Below are 14,106 nucleotides of genomic sequence, written 5' to 3'. Positions count from 1 at the left end.
TGCAACTGGCCTTTGCCATGGTCCCACTGGCTGTGTAAGGAACCCCAATGCTATTTTTTTTTTTTTTCATTTTTTTGCATGTAGAGTTTGAAAGGCCAACTGGGGTGTGGCAGCCCTTGGGCCTGCTCACACCCAAGATCTTTTATAGCCTGGAAGGCTTTCTCCTGTTCAGCTTTCCATCAGAGGGGTGCTGTGTCTGGGCCTTTTAGCACTTGGTAAAGTGGTTTGGCTAATGCTGCATACCCCGGTACCCAGATTCGGCAGAACCCGGCCACCCCTAGGAACTCTCAAAGTTCCCTCCATGTGGCTGGAGTTGGTAGGGCCATTAATGACCTGCTTCCTTTCCTGGCCCAGGACTCATTTCCCTTGGGAAATGAGGAATCCCAGGTATTTTATCTGGGCCTGGCATACCTGTGCTTTCTTCCATGAGGCCCAGAACCCTGCCTTTGTTAGCAGTTCAAGCAGCTGGCAGGTACCTCCTAGCACCGGTCCAATGTGTGGGAAGCTAGTAGGAGATCATCTACATATTGTAGCAGCACTAGATTTGTTTCTGTATCAGTAAATGGTTTTAAGTCTCTGGCCAGGGCCTCTCCAAAGAGAGTGGGTGAATTTTTATTTCATTATTATTATTTTATTATTATTTTTTTATCCTCACCTAAGGACATTTTCTCTCTCTCTCTCTCTCTCTCTCTCTTTTTTTTTTTTTTTGTTCACATAGAGTGAGAGGGAAAGAGAGAGAGAAACATCAACATGATAGGGACACACTGAGTGGTTGCCACCCACACGACCTAACCAGTGCCAGGGACAAATTGCAACTGAGGTATGTGCCCTTAGCGGAAACCAAACCCGGGTCTCTCTGGACCTCAGGCTGATGCTCTAACCACTGAACCAAATTGGCTAGGGCAAAAGTGGGCAAATTTTTTAAATTTTTGTGGCAATCTGGTCCAGATCAGTTGTGTCTTTACCGCAGTGTGGGGGTCTTCCCATTCAAAAGCAAAGAGTGGTTGGCTCGCCTTTGAAAGTCAGAGGCAGAAAAAGGCATCCTTCAAGTCCAGACAGGTGAACCAGGCCGCCTCTGCAGGAGCTAGCTAAGGAGCGAGTATGGGTTGGGTATCACGGGGTGCAGTGTGATTGTTGCCTTGTTTACTGCTTGCGGGTCCTGTACCAGCCTTTATCCACTCCCATCTGGCTTCTTCATTGGCAGCAAGGGAGTTCCACAGGGACTGGCATGGGACAAGTATACCTTCCCTCAGATGCTTCTGGATTACCTCTGTGATGCTTAGCTTGACCTTCCTGGGGATGGGGTACTGGCAGATCTGTTTCAATCTGGCTCCCAGCTTCAGTTTTATAAATATAGGTGCATGGTTTCCTGCCATTCCTAGTAGGTTGTCTTCTGCCTAGACCTTTGGGTATCTCTTTTGAAGATCAATCCCTCTTCCCTCTGTGGGCTTCTGTTGGCCTTCCTCCACTTTCTCATATAGTCACTATTCTTCTTCCTGGGGAACTAAGACTGCTATGAGGTGTGGGGTGCCAGATTTTAAGTGAGCTTCTCTCAATGGGTGAAAGGAGATCTGGGCTTCTAGTTTAGAAAGCAGGTCATATCTCAGGAGAAGAACTGGGCACTCTGGCATGTACAGGAATTGTGCTTTACCTGGTGGCCCCCAAGTTCTACAGTTTGGGCTTGACAAAACTGTCTGGGGCCACTAGACTGTCTGGTGGCACCAATGATAGAGATCTCACGCCCTGAGGGAGGTGCAACCGGGGTTGTTACTACTGAATGTTCTGCCCCAGTATCTACCAAAATGGGGAGGGTTTGGCCCCCTACTGTCATTTGGACCATGGGCTCATGGGGGCCAAGGTGTAGTGAGCCTGGTCTCCCCTAGTCTGAGTCTAGGCCTGCCAGACTGAGGATGGTAGGTGCCTGGGTCCCAGGTCCCAATTGCCTATCCGCCTGCCTTTTCTTTCAGTTGGGACACTCTCTTTTCCAGTGTCCCCTTTCTTTGCAGTATGCACATTGGTCTGGTTCCACACGTCAGTGTGTAAGCTTGTTTTTTTCTTCTGGCTACTGGCCTTTCCTGGGTGGCAGGTGCTTTCCTACCCTGGATGCTAGGAGGGCTGCCTTTTTCTCCATTCTTTATTGAGCCTCCTGCTTGGCCGCCTCCTCTGTTATTGTACACCTTGTTGGCAATCTCTGTTAGTTGGCTTATGTTCATTCTGGCAAAGTTCTTGAGTTTCTGAAGCTTCTTCCTGATGTCCGAGGCTGATTGGGAGACGAACACTGTGTTGACCATTCTCTGGTTGTCTGGGGCCCTTCAGGATAGAATGGGGTGTATATCCAATAGGCCTCACACAGATGTTCATAAAAATCCCCAGGGCATTTAGCAGGCTACTAAGTCACATTAGCTACTTTTGACATGATAGTAGGCCATTGGGCCCCCACCCAGATTCTGCAAAGAAGGGCATCCCTGTATCTCTGAAGCACAGCCCTTCCTTCTTCTGAGTGGTGGTCCCAGTCAGGTTGGGCCTCAGGTGTTGCTGCTCTGGCTCATTGGGCTGGGTCTAAATTGCCCATGGGTGCTGTGGTCTCCAGATATTGGTGGGCTTCCTGGAGAATGTGCCTTCGCTCCTTGGTATTGAACAGCATGAGGAGTAGTAGCTGTTGGCAGTCATACCAGGTGGGACAATGCGTCTGCATGATGGACTCCATAAGGTCAGTCAGGGCCTGGGGTTTCTCCGAGTAGGACGGAGTATGGTGCTTCCAGTTTAAGAGGTCAGTGGCGAATGGTTGGTAATAAATGATGGTCCATCTTGGCTGCTCAGTACTATGTGGCACAATTTATGGTGGGGCCTGGGTCTCACTGAGAGGCATCTGGAGTGGCTGCCAATGCAGGGGCACTTCTGGGGCTGGTGAAACAGATGGTGGTGGAGTGTCAATTTTGGGGGCCCAGGGGACCATCTCAGGCACATATGGTGGGAGTAAGTGGATGGGTGATTCTTTCTCTGGGTCACCTTTGAGGATGTGGGGTTGGCATGTCTCCTTAGATTGAGCCACGAGGACATGGGCAGGGACTTCCCGCATTTGGCAAGGTGAGGTCTTTTTCTTCCGGTTACCTCTGCCAATTTTGGCTTCTGCCCAGCATAGCATTGAAGCCACTTTGGCATGTCCTGAGCTAGTTCCTGGCATTTATCTATGTAGATGTACTGGTCTGGGTGTCCTGGCCTCCCTGTTATTATCAGCTATATTGCCCATATGATTCCTAGGTTGAGGGTTCCCTCAGGGGGCCAGCCTACCCCAAAACTAGGTCATTTGGCTGAACAGAAAGTTTCCAATTGTCTCGGGGTCATGCTCAGATCCTGGCACTGGAACCGATCAAAATTCTGCAACATGCAGTTGAGTACTGTTGATAGGCCTCCTCCCATGGTTTCTCCTCCCATAAAGGCATAGACAGACAAGGGGTGGGGGGTTTTGGTTTGTCCTCCTGGCCACTCCCCTCATGGGGATTTAGGTGCTGCTTAGCTCTGGTAGGTCAGTACAAACCTCTCACTCGAATCAGGAGGTTCGTAGGGAGGACTATGTCCCCCAGAACCTGATACTGCCTTGAGCCATATGAGGTCACTAGGTTACCACAGGTTGGGGCCCACTCAGACTCCGTAGGCTTGCACTGGTGGAGCCACACAGACATTCACACTCATTCACACACTGACATTCAGACGAGTTTAAACATTCTCTCCCATTAGGGCTTGCCCTACCTGGTGGCCAGAAGGCCTGAGAGGTGATCAGTCTCTCCTTCCACCTCAAGGGTGGGCCCATACTTGGGCTTCTGGTCCCTGGGGCACTCACCGGTCCTGAAGCTGTGCACTCCCTGAAGCTGGCCCTGTTCATTTCTCCTCGCAGCCCGGGTGGAGTGTGAACCTTGCTGACAGCTGGCCACAGAGCCTGGAATGGGCAGGGACCCGAAATGGCCAGGGTGCATGCTTCCCTCCATCACAGGGCTCCACGAAGTACCTGCCGGTCCACCTCACTGGTGGCAATCACCTGCTCATGTGAGTCATTTCCTGATCAGGGAACCAAAATGTTACAGAAAAGACTCAGACAGAACACCGGAGGAAGTGAAGAGGTTCCTTTATTTACACATGAGGACCCAGAGGAGGCAGTCTCAAAATTCTGGGCCCTGAGATGTAGGGTGTGCCTAACTTTATAGTGGCTGAGTGGGGCATTCCTTTGGCGCAAAGGCAGTAAGCAACTTACAGAAGGAGGAAGCAAAAGGGGTCATGTCATTTCTAAGATGCTGGCTCAATTAAAATGGTGGTTTACTTCCTCTATCAAGTGTAAGCACATGCACAAGGCTTAGTGCATGTTTGCAACATCAGTCAGCAGGAGTTAAAACTGCTGCAGAAGGTCACACTGCTGTGAGACAACAAAACCAGTTACTGTGCGCTCTGTGGTGTGATCACATGCTAATCATTTGCCAAATATTGCTTATGACCAGTAACTCTTGGCTTTAAATATATAGACCATATTTGTAGATATGTAATATTTATTCATGTCAGCAACATTACTGTGCCCATACTCGGGTTTCTGGTCCCTGGGGCACTCACAGGTCCATATATTTTTTCCGAATATATGGCCTATTTGCTAAAATTTGTTAAAAATAACAGTAAATTAATAACAAAAAACAACCAGTTAGTTTAATTGTAAGCAAATCTTGGCTTAAAAGCATTTTAAAATTAACAGGGTGTTAATTTTTATATATGACATACGGACTGGAAATTTTGTCTATTAAATCTGAAGTTTGTTAAATCAAGGTCTGCAAAAGCAAGGGTTTACTGTATTTAACACAACCATTTACCTTAGCTCCCTACCCAAGTTCTATTCTTAAATATAAGCGTATGATACCATCTAGAGATCATCAGACATTTGATAACTTTCTCTGACAATATTCAATTAAAAGGAGACTAAAAACACCAGGGGAGAAGGACAATGGCAACAAAATTGTGATAGCTGTGTGGATGAAAAGGAGCCACATGGTAACCTGAAAAGCTCAGGGAAGGCCTGTGTGACAGCCTTGCAAACTCAAAGACCTAAAGTAACCAAAGGATGGTCTGAAATTTAAACTTTTAAACTAAAAGCAGTTTATGGCAGATAGTCTTGTCCTAAGCCAGCATCTTCCTTGACAAAGGTCAATTTTCACCTTAATGAAGTCTATTATTTTTGCATATAAGATAAAATACCTTTGGAATGTGGGGTAACTTTCTTTTTTCCAAATCCCTCAGGGCACAACCTATGCACCAGAGCAGAAATCAGAAATCCCCTCATTGTTGTTATTATCATGTTAATTATTGACTGTTAACTATCCTCTACCCACCTGTGTAACAGAAGGATGTGTCTGTCATTTTACTTTTTATCCAAACCCAGAGATTCCCTACCCACTTTGCTTTCTCCCACCTCCCTAATCTATTATCAATGGATTTCATGAAACCCACTTACATCTTCTCTTTTCATTGTAATGTATAAATTAAGGTGGAAAACTGCCATTCTCTGGAGTATTATCTCAATCTGTTGAGGTTTTGCTTCCTGGCATTTTTTAACAGTTTTGCACAAATAAACTCACAAAATTCTTTGAATATTTCTTACATTGACAGCGGGAAAAGAAGTCAATGATCTGTAGGTAATTGGCTAAGCAGATCAGATACAGCTGGAGTTCAACCCTACAACATAGAAGCACAGAAACAATTGGGCCACATCAGGGAGCCTCAGAGAGTTCCAAAATAGAAAAAGGACCAAGTACTTCTGAAACTGGGGTGCAGAGAGTGGGGTAGAGAAAGTCTGTGTGAGTAGTCAGATTCCTTTCGTAGCTGTGCAGTATGGTAATTGCACTTTCTCACACTTTCAGAAGACCCTCGGTTTATTCTGCAGGTATTTCTTGGTGAGATTCAAGTGGAAGGACTGCATGTAGGGAAAGCAAGCATCACTGAGAATGGTACATCATGCTCAAGACCAGGTGAGACCCTTCCTACTTGCCTGATTCTAAGAGCATAGGCATAACCCTTCCAGACAAGAGAGTAAACCATTCCTTTATAAGTTGAAGAGCCCAAGTGAAAACCTGCATAAACAATGAAAGGTGGGAATGCAGACTGGTGCAGCCACTGTGGAAAACAATATGGTGTTACCTCAAAAAATTAAAAATTAAACTGCCATTTGACCCAGTGATCCCACTTCTAAGTGTTCGATGGCCTGGGGACTGGCGCCAGGCAAAGTGCTCGACCATTGTCTCACTTGCTCAGCCTTGCCTCCCACCCTGAACTGCCTGCCTTGAGCTTGTAGATTAACTCCCATCTTGCTCTTATGGATTCACATTCCAGAGGTTCCATGCATAGCCCCCGCAGGGCCAAACCCTAAGGGACAAATTCCAGCTACAACAGGCAGATATAAAAGACACAAGCCCCTACAGTGAGCGCGGCTTCTAGGACTCAACCCCCTGAGTCTGTGAACCCGCCCGGAGTGTACCCAATAAAGCCTGATCCCTGTTTATTCGGCTGATTGGCTCTCCAGTCTCTTCTCTGTTTTATTTGGCGGCGCCCCTGATTCCTTACATCTGGTGCCGAAACCCGGGAGGAGAGTTTTGTGACCCGGCCTGGACTTTTTGGTCCGGACGAGAGTCCTCTCCTCTCCCTGCGCTGACACCCATCTTCTGGATTCGGAATCTCCTTTGACCCAGCACCGACTTCGGAGCCAGGCTCCAAAACTGTAAGTTGTTTCACTCTTTCTCTGAGGTTTTCGGAGCCAGTCTCCAAACCCATCAGAGCCAGGCTCCAAAACCGTTTCGCTTTTTTCTGGGGTTTTGATCTGTCATCCGTCCGGGGCGCGGGTCTCCCATCCAAACCTTGGCCAAGTCGGGATGCCCCCGCCTCTCCCAGTCTGAAGCTGCTTCTAGGGACGCCTGAGGCTCCTTCACGACCACCCTGTCCATCCAGGACAGACATCAGTCCCGGGACGGGCATTCAAAAGGGACGCCTTTTGTATGTCTGCTCTCCCGACAATCAAAGCCCCTCTTATCTGTCGCCATGGGCAATTCCGAATCCATACTTGACCGTAGACCCCCTCGGGTGTCTCCTCGAAAATTTTTCCAAATTGGGATATTCTCAGAGTCTACACAAGGCACCGGAAAAGATTCTGAAGTCCCTTATATTCAGGCTTTATTGGGTACACTCTGCTCCCCCACCCCAGATAATCCCCTCAGTTCCCCTGTCGCTGCCCACACCCGGTCCCACACACCCATGGGGCCACTGTCCTTGCCTGCCACTTCATCTCCCAGTCCACCCCTGATATCAGAAAGAACCTCAAGAAGGTTGAGGAGGGCCCTGAAACTCCCATCCAAGACCTGGTAAAAATGGCCTTTAAGGTTTTTAATGCCTGGGAGGAGACGGCTGAAGCAGCCCACCAGGCGAGGCTCCAGCAGAAGGTAAGCCTCCAAACCCAGGCTCTGGTAGCTGCCCTCCGGCTGGCAGGGGACCCAAAAAGACACCAGGCCCCAAAAGGGGGACCTCGCTCGCCTCCAGGCGCCTGTTTCAAATGCAGCAAGGAAGGCCACTGGGCCAAAGCCTGCCCACAGCCCAGGCCACCTACCGAGCCCTGCCCCCAATGCAAACAAATGGGACACTGGAAGTCGGACTGCCCGACCCTGGCTCAATCCTCAGCACCTCAATGCGGGGGAAATGAGACCCAGGATTTCCCAGCATTGGAGCTACTAGGGTTCATGGACGACTGAGGCAGCCCTGGTTCTGCGACTCCGGTCACCCTCGCTGAGCCCAGGGTCACGATCCAGGTAGCGGGTAAGTCTATTTCCTTCTTAATAGACACGGGGGCTACCTACTCTGTCCTCCCCTCCCATTCGGGCCTCACTTTTCCTTCCCAGGTCTTAGTTATGGGAATTGATGGGCTCCCTACAACCCCCAAACGAACGGCCCTACTTAACTGCGTCTTCGAAGGCCACCCGTTCTCCCATTCCTTTTTAGTAATGCCTGCCTGCCCAGTTCGACTCTTGGGGAGAGATATCTTATCTAAACTCCATACTACCATCTCTTTCCTCCCCCAGCAGCCGCATCTAACAGCTTTACTCTCTGGCCCTACCCAGGCTACTGCCTCAGCTTCCGCGGTCCAGCTCTTACCGGCAGTCCACCCTGGGGTCTGGGACACAAACACACCCTCCGTTGCCTCACATCACGCCCCCATCCTTATCAAATTAAAAACCCATCATCTTACCCCAATTGCCCCCAATTTCCCATCTCTCAGGCTCACCGACTAGGACTCCACCCCATTATATCTAAACTCAGAAGCCAGGGCCTCCTCATTCCTACCAACTCCCCCTGTAATTCCCCCATTCTGCCTGTTAAGAAACCCTCGGGGCAGTACCGCCTTGTCCAAGACCTTCGCATAATTAATTCAGCGGTCATACCCATCTCCCCTGTAATCCCAAACCCCTACACCCTCCTCTCTCATATTCCCCCCCATACTACTCATTTCTCGGTTCTTGACCTAAAGGATGCTTTCTTTACCATCCCGCTACATCCTGATTCCTATTTTCTCTTTGCTTTCACCTGGGAAGATCCAGTTTCCAATATTTCCCAACAGTTAACATGGACTGTCCTCCCTCAAGGATTCCGAGACAGTCCGCGCCTCTTTGGTCAGGCTCTTGCTCAGGACTTAAGGGAATGTGATCTGTCCCCATCCACTCTTCTCCAATATGTAGACAATATTCTCATCTGCTCCCCCTCTGAAGGAGATAATATCTCAACCACCACCGCTCTCCTCAATTTTCTTTACACCAAGGGTTACCGGGTGTCTGCACAGAAAGCCCAGATTGCGACTCCCTCGGTGACCTATCTAGGGCTCCTTGTCACTCTGACACACCGGGCAATCACCTCTGACAGGTTGCAGGCCCTTAGGGACTTACAACCCCTGACCTCGGCAATGGAAATTCAGTCCTTTCTTGGGCTTATGGGGTTCTTCAGGCACTGGATCCCCAATTTTGCCCTCCTAGCCAGACCACTCTACCAGGCAGCCAGAGACACCCCCAAGGGACCCCTGACCTCCCCTAAGGAGGTCCGCCAGGTTTTCCAGACCCTCCTTGAGGCTTTGTGCTCTGCTTCAGCTCTTGCTCTCCCCAATCCCCAACGACCTTTTCTCCTCTATACAGACGAAAAACATCACTTAGCCATAGCGGTCCTGGTTCAGCCACTCGGCCCCACCCTGGTCCCTATTGCTTACCTCTCAAAGCAGCTGGACCCCACTGTTCGTGGATGGCAGCCTTGCCTCCGGGCCCTTGCAGCAGCGGCAGAACTCACCACAGAGGCTCTGAAGATCAACCTGCAACAGCCTCTCCAGGTTTTCTCCCCCCACCGCCTTACCAACCTCTCGCATCAGGCTCTGGCCCACCTTGGGCCCTCTAGACTTCAATTATACCATCTCCTCTTTATAGAAAACCCTTCAATCTCTCTTTCAAGCTGTGGCTCCCTCAACCCAGCAACCCTTCTGCCTGCCTCAGACCAGCAAGTCCCCACACACTCCTGCATAGAAATCCTGGAACATCAGCAGTCTCCCCGGCCTGACCTGGCTGACCATCCCTATATTGATGGCAGCTCCATCCTGGACCCCTCCGGAACCAGACAGGCGGCCTATGCTGTAGTTACTGACTCTAATGTCATTGAAGCCCGACAGCTCCCCACAGGGACCACCTCACAACAGGCTGAACTGATTGCTTTAACCCGTGCTCTCATATGGGCTAAAGATAAAATAGTCAACATCTACACTGATTCCAAATATTCCTTTCTGATCGCACATTCCCACTGTATGATCTGGAAGGAACGAGGCTTCCTCACCACCAAAGGCACCCCGGTCCTAAATGGAAAACTCATTGAAAAACTCATTTGAGCCATCCAGCTCCCCCTGCAGGTAGCTGTCATTCACTGCCGGGGCCACCAGACTTCGAACTCTCCTGTAGCTAAGGGAAATGCTTTTGCTGATAAAACGGCCCATCCACCGCTCGTCTGGGGCGGACTCCTGCTATCTGTTTTCTTTCAGGCTCCTATACTCCACAATACTCAGCCACAGAATTAAAGTCTCTCCAGTCTTCTCCCGGGGTCCACTTCAAGGATGGATGGGCCTTTCAAGACGACCTCCTAATTCTTCCAGACGCCCAAAGACTGCAAATACTGTCAGAGATCCACAAGTCTCTCCACATAGGCCCCGACGCCCTTCACCAATTCTTATCTCCAATCCTCCACCCCAACAAACTCCGACCGGCTATCCAGGCCGCACAGGCCGCACATGCCACACGTTCTGTTTGTTCCAGGTCCAAGAGCCAAGGAGCTTGCCATGTGCACAGGCCCCTACACCAAATGCGGGGTCACCTGCCAGGACAAGACTGGCAGATAGACTTCACTCATATGCCTAAACACAAACAACTAAAATATCTTTTAACCATGGTTGATACTTTTTCAGGTTGGATTGAGGCCCTCCCAGCCGCCTCAGAGGCTGCAGAAACCGTAGCCACTCACCTACTGAAAGACATCAGCCCTCACTTCGGGCTGCCAAACTCCATACAATCAGACAACGGGCCAGCTTTCATCTCCAAGGTCACTGAAGCGGTCTCGGTCTCTCTTGGCATCAAATGGAAACTACATGTGGCCCAGTCCTCGGTTAAGGTGTTGGGGATCTCCGCCTGGATCCATCTCTCTAGTATAAAGAAAGCCCCGATTCCAGAAGAGCAACCAGTCCTGGAGCCTTGCTTCACCTGCACTCCATTAGGGCCGACCAAAATCAAAATATACAAGATGCCCTAATTGGATCATCCACGATAAGTCATTATGATTCTGCTATACATCTTTCTGACTCTGGGCCTTGCCCCGGGTTGCCCACTGATTCTTGCCACCTTCTCGCCTTTGCTTCTGGAATCCTCCCATCTGTTCCGTACCCTGAATTTGACCCAACGCCTCCTCTATCAGGCCAACTCCACATTTGCGTCCTCCTCAGCCTACTCTGCCATATGTGTGGGTCCACCACCTATATGTGTCTCCCCACTAACTGGACCAGCACCTGCACCTTGGTATATCTCACCCCCAACATCAATATAGTCCCCCAGGATGCCTCCCTGCTTGTTCCCGATGTCACCCTGATTAAACAAGAAGACACAAACGGGCTATACAGCTGGTACCCCTCCTCACTGCCCTAAGCAGTACAGGAGCTTTGGGACTCGGGGCAGGTGGGTTAGGAACCTCTCTATCATATTTCCACATCCTATCTGAAGACCTACAAAATTCTTTATAAGAAATAGCCTCCACCCTTCTCAGCATCCAAGATCAACTAGACTCCTTAGTAGCAGTCACCCTTCAAAATTGAAGGGGCCTAGATCTCCTCACTGCAGAAAAGGGAGGTATATGTGTTTTCCTAGAAGAGCAATGCTGCTTCTATCTTAACCAGTCAGGCCTCGTCCGAAGTGCTGCCAATAACTTAAAAGAAAGAGCACAACGCATTCGGGAAAGGCGAGATCAATCTTGGAGCACCTGGTTCGATTCCAACTGGGCACACTGGGTTTTGCCGCTTAAGGGTCCCCTAACTCTCCTTTTTCTAGCCCTAGCCTTCGGACCCTGTCTCCTGAGACTGCTCTCCTCCCTACTACAAAACTGACTGAAGGCCTTCACCAGCCAGACGGTGCACGAGATCTTGATGGTAAGCCATTATCAACCTCTCACCAGATCCTCAGGCCCGGATCATGCCGAAATGGGCCCCCTTCCCTAACGCCGCCCCTGTCCAGCTCGAAGTAGCCAGAAAGATACCTGTGCCCCTTTGTCATTATCACAGAATCGGGAATGTCCGATGGCCTGGGGACTGGCGCCAGGCAAAGTGCTCGACCATTGTCTCACTTGCTCAGCCTTGCCTCCCACCCTGAACTGCCTGCCTTGAGCTTGTAGATTAACTCCCATCTTGCTATTATCGATTCACATTCCAGAGGCTCCATGCATAGCCCCCGCAGGGCCAAACCCTAAGAGACAAATTCCAGCTACAACAGGCAGATATAAAAGATACAAGCCCCTACATTAAGCGCGGCTTCTAGGACTCGACCCCCAGAGTCTGTGAACCCGCCCAGAGTGCACCCAATAAAGCCTGATCCCTGTTTATTCGGCTGATTGGCTCTCCAGTCTCTTCTCTGTTTTATTTGGCGGCGCCCCCGATTCCTTACACTAGGAATATACCCTAACAAGCCTGAAATGCCAATCAGAAAGAATAAATGTACCCCCAATTTATAATATGTATAAATTGCATCTTAATTTATACATTACAATCAAAAGAGAAGATGTAAGTGGGTTGCATGAAATCCACTGATGATAGATTAGGGAGATGGGAAAAAGTAAAGGGGGTAGGGAATCTCTGGCTTAGATAAAAAGTAATATATATAGCAGCACTATTTACAATAGCTAAAATCTGGAAACAACCCAAATGTCCATCAGTAGACGAATAGATAAAAAAGCTGTGGTACTTATACACAGTGGAGTACTGTGCAGCTGTAAGAAAGAAAGATCTCTTATCCTTTGAGATGACATGGACGGACCTGAAAAGTATTATCCTAAGCAAAACAAGCCAAACAGAGAAAGACAAGTTTCATATGATCTCCCTTATTTGTAATATAATGAACATAACAGTCTAAGGAATGGGGTAGTCTCAGAGAAGTGGAAGTGGGGTACAGACTGACAATCCCCAGAAGAGTGGGTGGTGGGAGAGAGATAAACCACAGAACTTATGTGCATGTATGCATGAACAATGGACATGGTCAACAAAGCTGGGGACAGGGCAGGGAAGAGGGGGGATCAGTGGGGGGAAAAGGAGAAACATCTGTAGCAAAAATAAATTAATAAAAAAAAAGTTGGAAATTCTTCAGTAAAATGATCTGAACCAGATCATCTTTCCAATTGACAAATTTCTTTATAGAAACAGACCTTGCAACAGTTTGTTATTGCTTTATTCTTAAATATGAGGGGACAATCCCATCAAGAGATCATCAGACAATGGATAACTTTCTCTGATGTTATCAAAATATAAACCAATATAAATATAAGACAAAAGCAATCAGCCTCTATAATTCCAAACAAATAATCAAATAGAGAAAAAAGGAACACAGGAAAGACTGTAGGGGAATAGAAGAAAACCTTTCTTACCATTAAAAAAAAAAATCCACCCGGCTGGTATGGCTCACTGGTTAAGTTTCAACTTATGCACCAAGAAGACCCCAGTTCAATTCCCGGTCAGGGCACATGCCCAGGTTGTGGGCCAAATCCCCAGTACCATAGTAATGTAAGATGTAAACATCAGGGCAGACTGGATGAGGAGAATATAGGAACTTTTTACATTTACTTTGTAACTTTTTTTTGTCAATTTAAACTTATTTCAAATTAGAAAGATTATTTAAGGAAAAAGAGAAATAAAGTAGATGCTCTCAGGCTACTGGATGGGTGGTGAGTACTTCTTGAGCTAGGTACACAAGAAGAGGAGCAGGTTGTATGGGTGGGTGAGGTGGGGGAAAAGGTTCAGTAGTAGACACTTCAGAGGAATGTGTGTATCCAGGTATATCAGCTATCCTCTAGACAGGACCTCCAGATTAAAGACCAGAAGTGTGAGCCACCTGTCCATGGATTATTGATTGGGAGCAGTTGGAATGTGTCCATATAACGTGTGTGAGGAGAAGAGAAAAGGACTTCAGACAGAGCTCTAATAAATACCAAGAACATTAGGAGAAAATTGCTATTTTTGCAGTTTAAGTTTCTTCCCTAATTGTATTTTTTTGTATTGATTCAGTTATTTTATGAGGCCAGTTATTGAACTTCTACATTATATTATAATTCTAATCAAGAGCTAACTTTAAAGCCAACGGAAGCCATGCAGAATTATTTGGGTGAAACTGACCTTGTATGTAGGTAATAGAGAATGGTATGAACTGTGGCAAACTGAACTGTGCCTGCTCTGCCCAGAGGGAGGACTCCAGCTTCAGCTCCAGCTGATGGTTAAGTAGAAATGTGGGTCTAAAAGTGACACATTTTTTTTCCTAAGTCAGA

At 48.3% G+C, this 14,106-nt stretch overlaps 1 protein-coding gene across 5 annotated transcripts in view; it reads left to right on the top strand.

Moving 5' to 3' along the window:
• CHCHD6 (coiled-coil-helix-coiled-coil-helix domain containing 6) overlaps positions 1 to 11,680 on the top strand; it is a 181,792-nt gene extending 170,112 nt beyond the window's left edge. The window contains exons 7-10 of one of the 5 annotated variants that reach the window (XM_036245358.1): positions 3,896 to 4,044; positions 5,895 to 6,002; positions 9,278 to 9,385; positions 10,502 to 10,638. The gene's annotated coding sequence lies outside the window, so the exon portion shown is untranslated. Of the gene's footprint in view, positions 1 to 3,895; positions 4,045 to 5,894; positions 6,003 to 9,197; positions 9,218 to 9,277; positions 9,386 to 10,501; positions 10,639 to 11,133; positions 11,572 to 11,630 lie in introns of those variants that run through there. The other 4 variants (XM_036245362.1, XM_036245357.1, XM_036245359.1 and 1 more) reach the window with 4 other exon arrangements.
• Positions 11,681 to 14,106: the final 2,426 nt, after the last annotated feature.

The sequence above is a fragment of the Molossus molossus genome, unplaced genomic scaffold (genome assembly GCF_014108415.1).
Source record: "Molossus molossus isolate mMolMol1 unplaced genomic scaffold, mMolMol1.p scaffold_m16_p_6, whole genome shotgun sequence".
Taxonomy (NCBI): Eukaryota; Metazoa; Chordata; class Mammalia; order Chiroptera; family Molossidae; genus Molossus; species Molossus molossus.
This window is presented reverse-complemented; position numbering and strand designations above follow the sequence as displayed.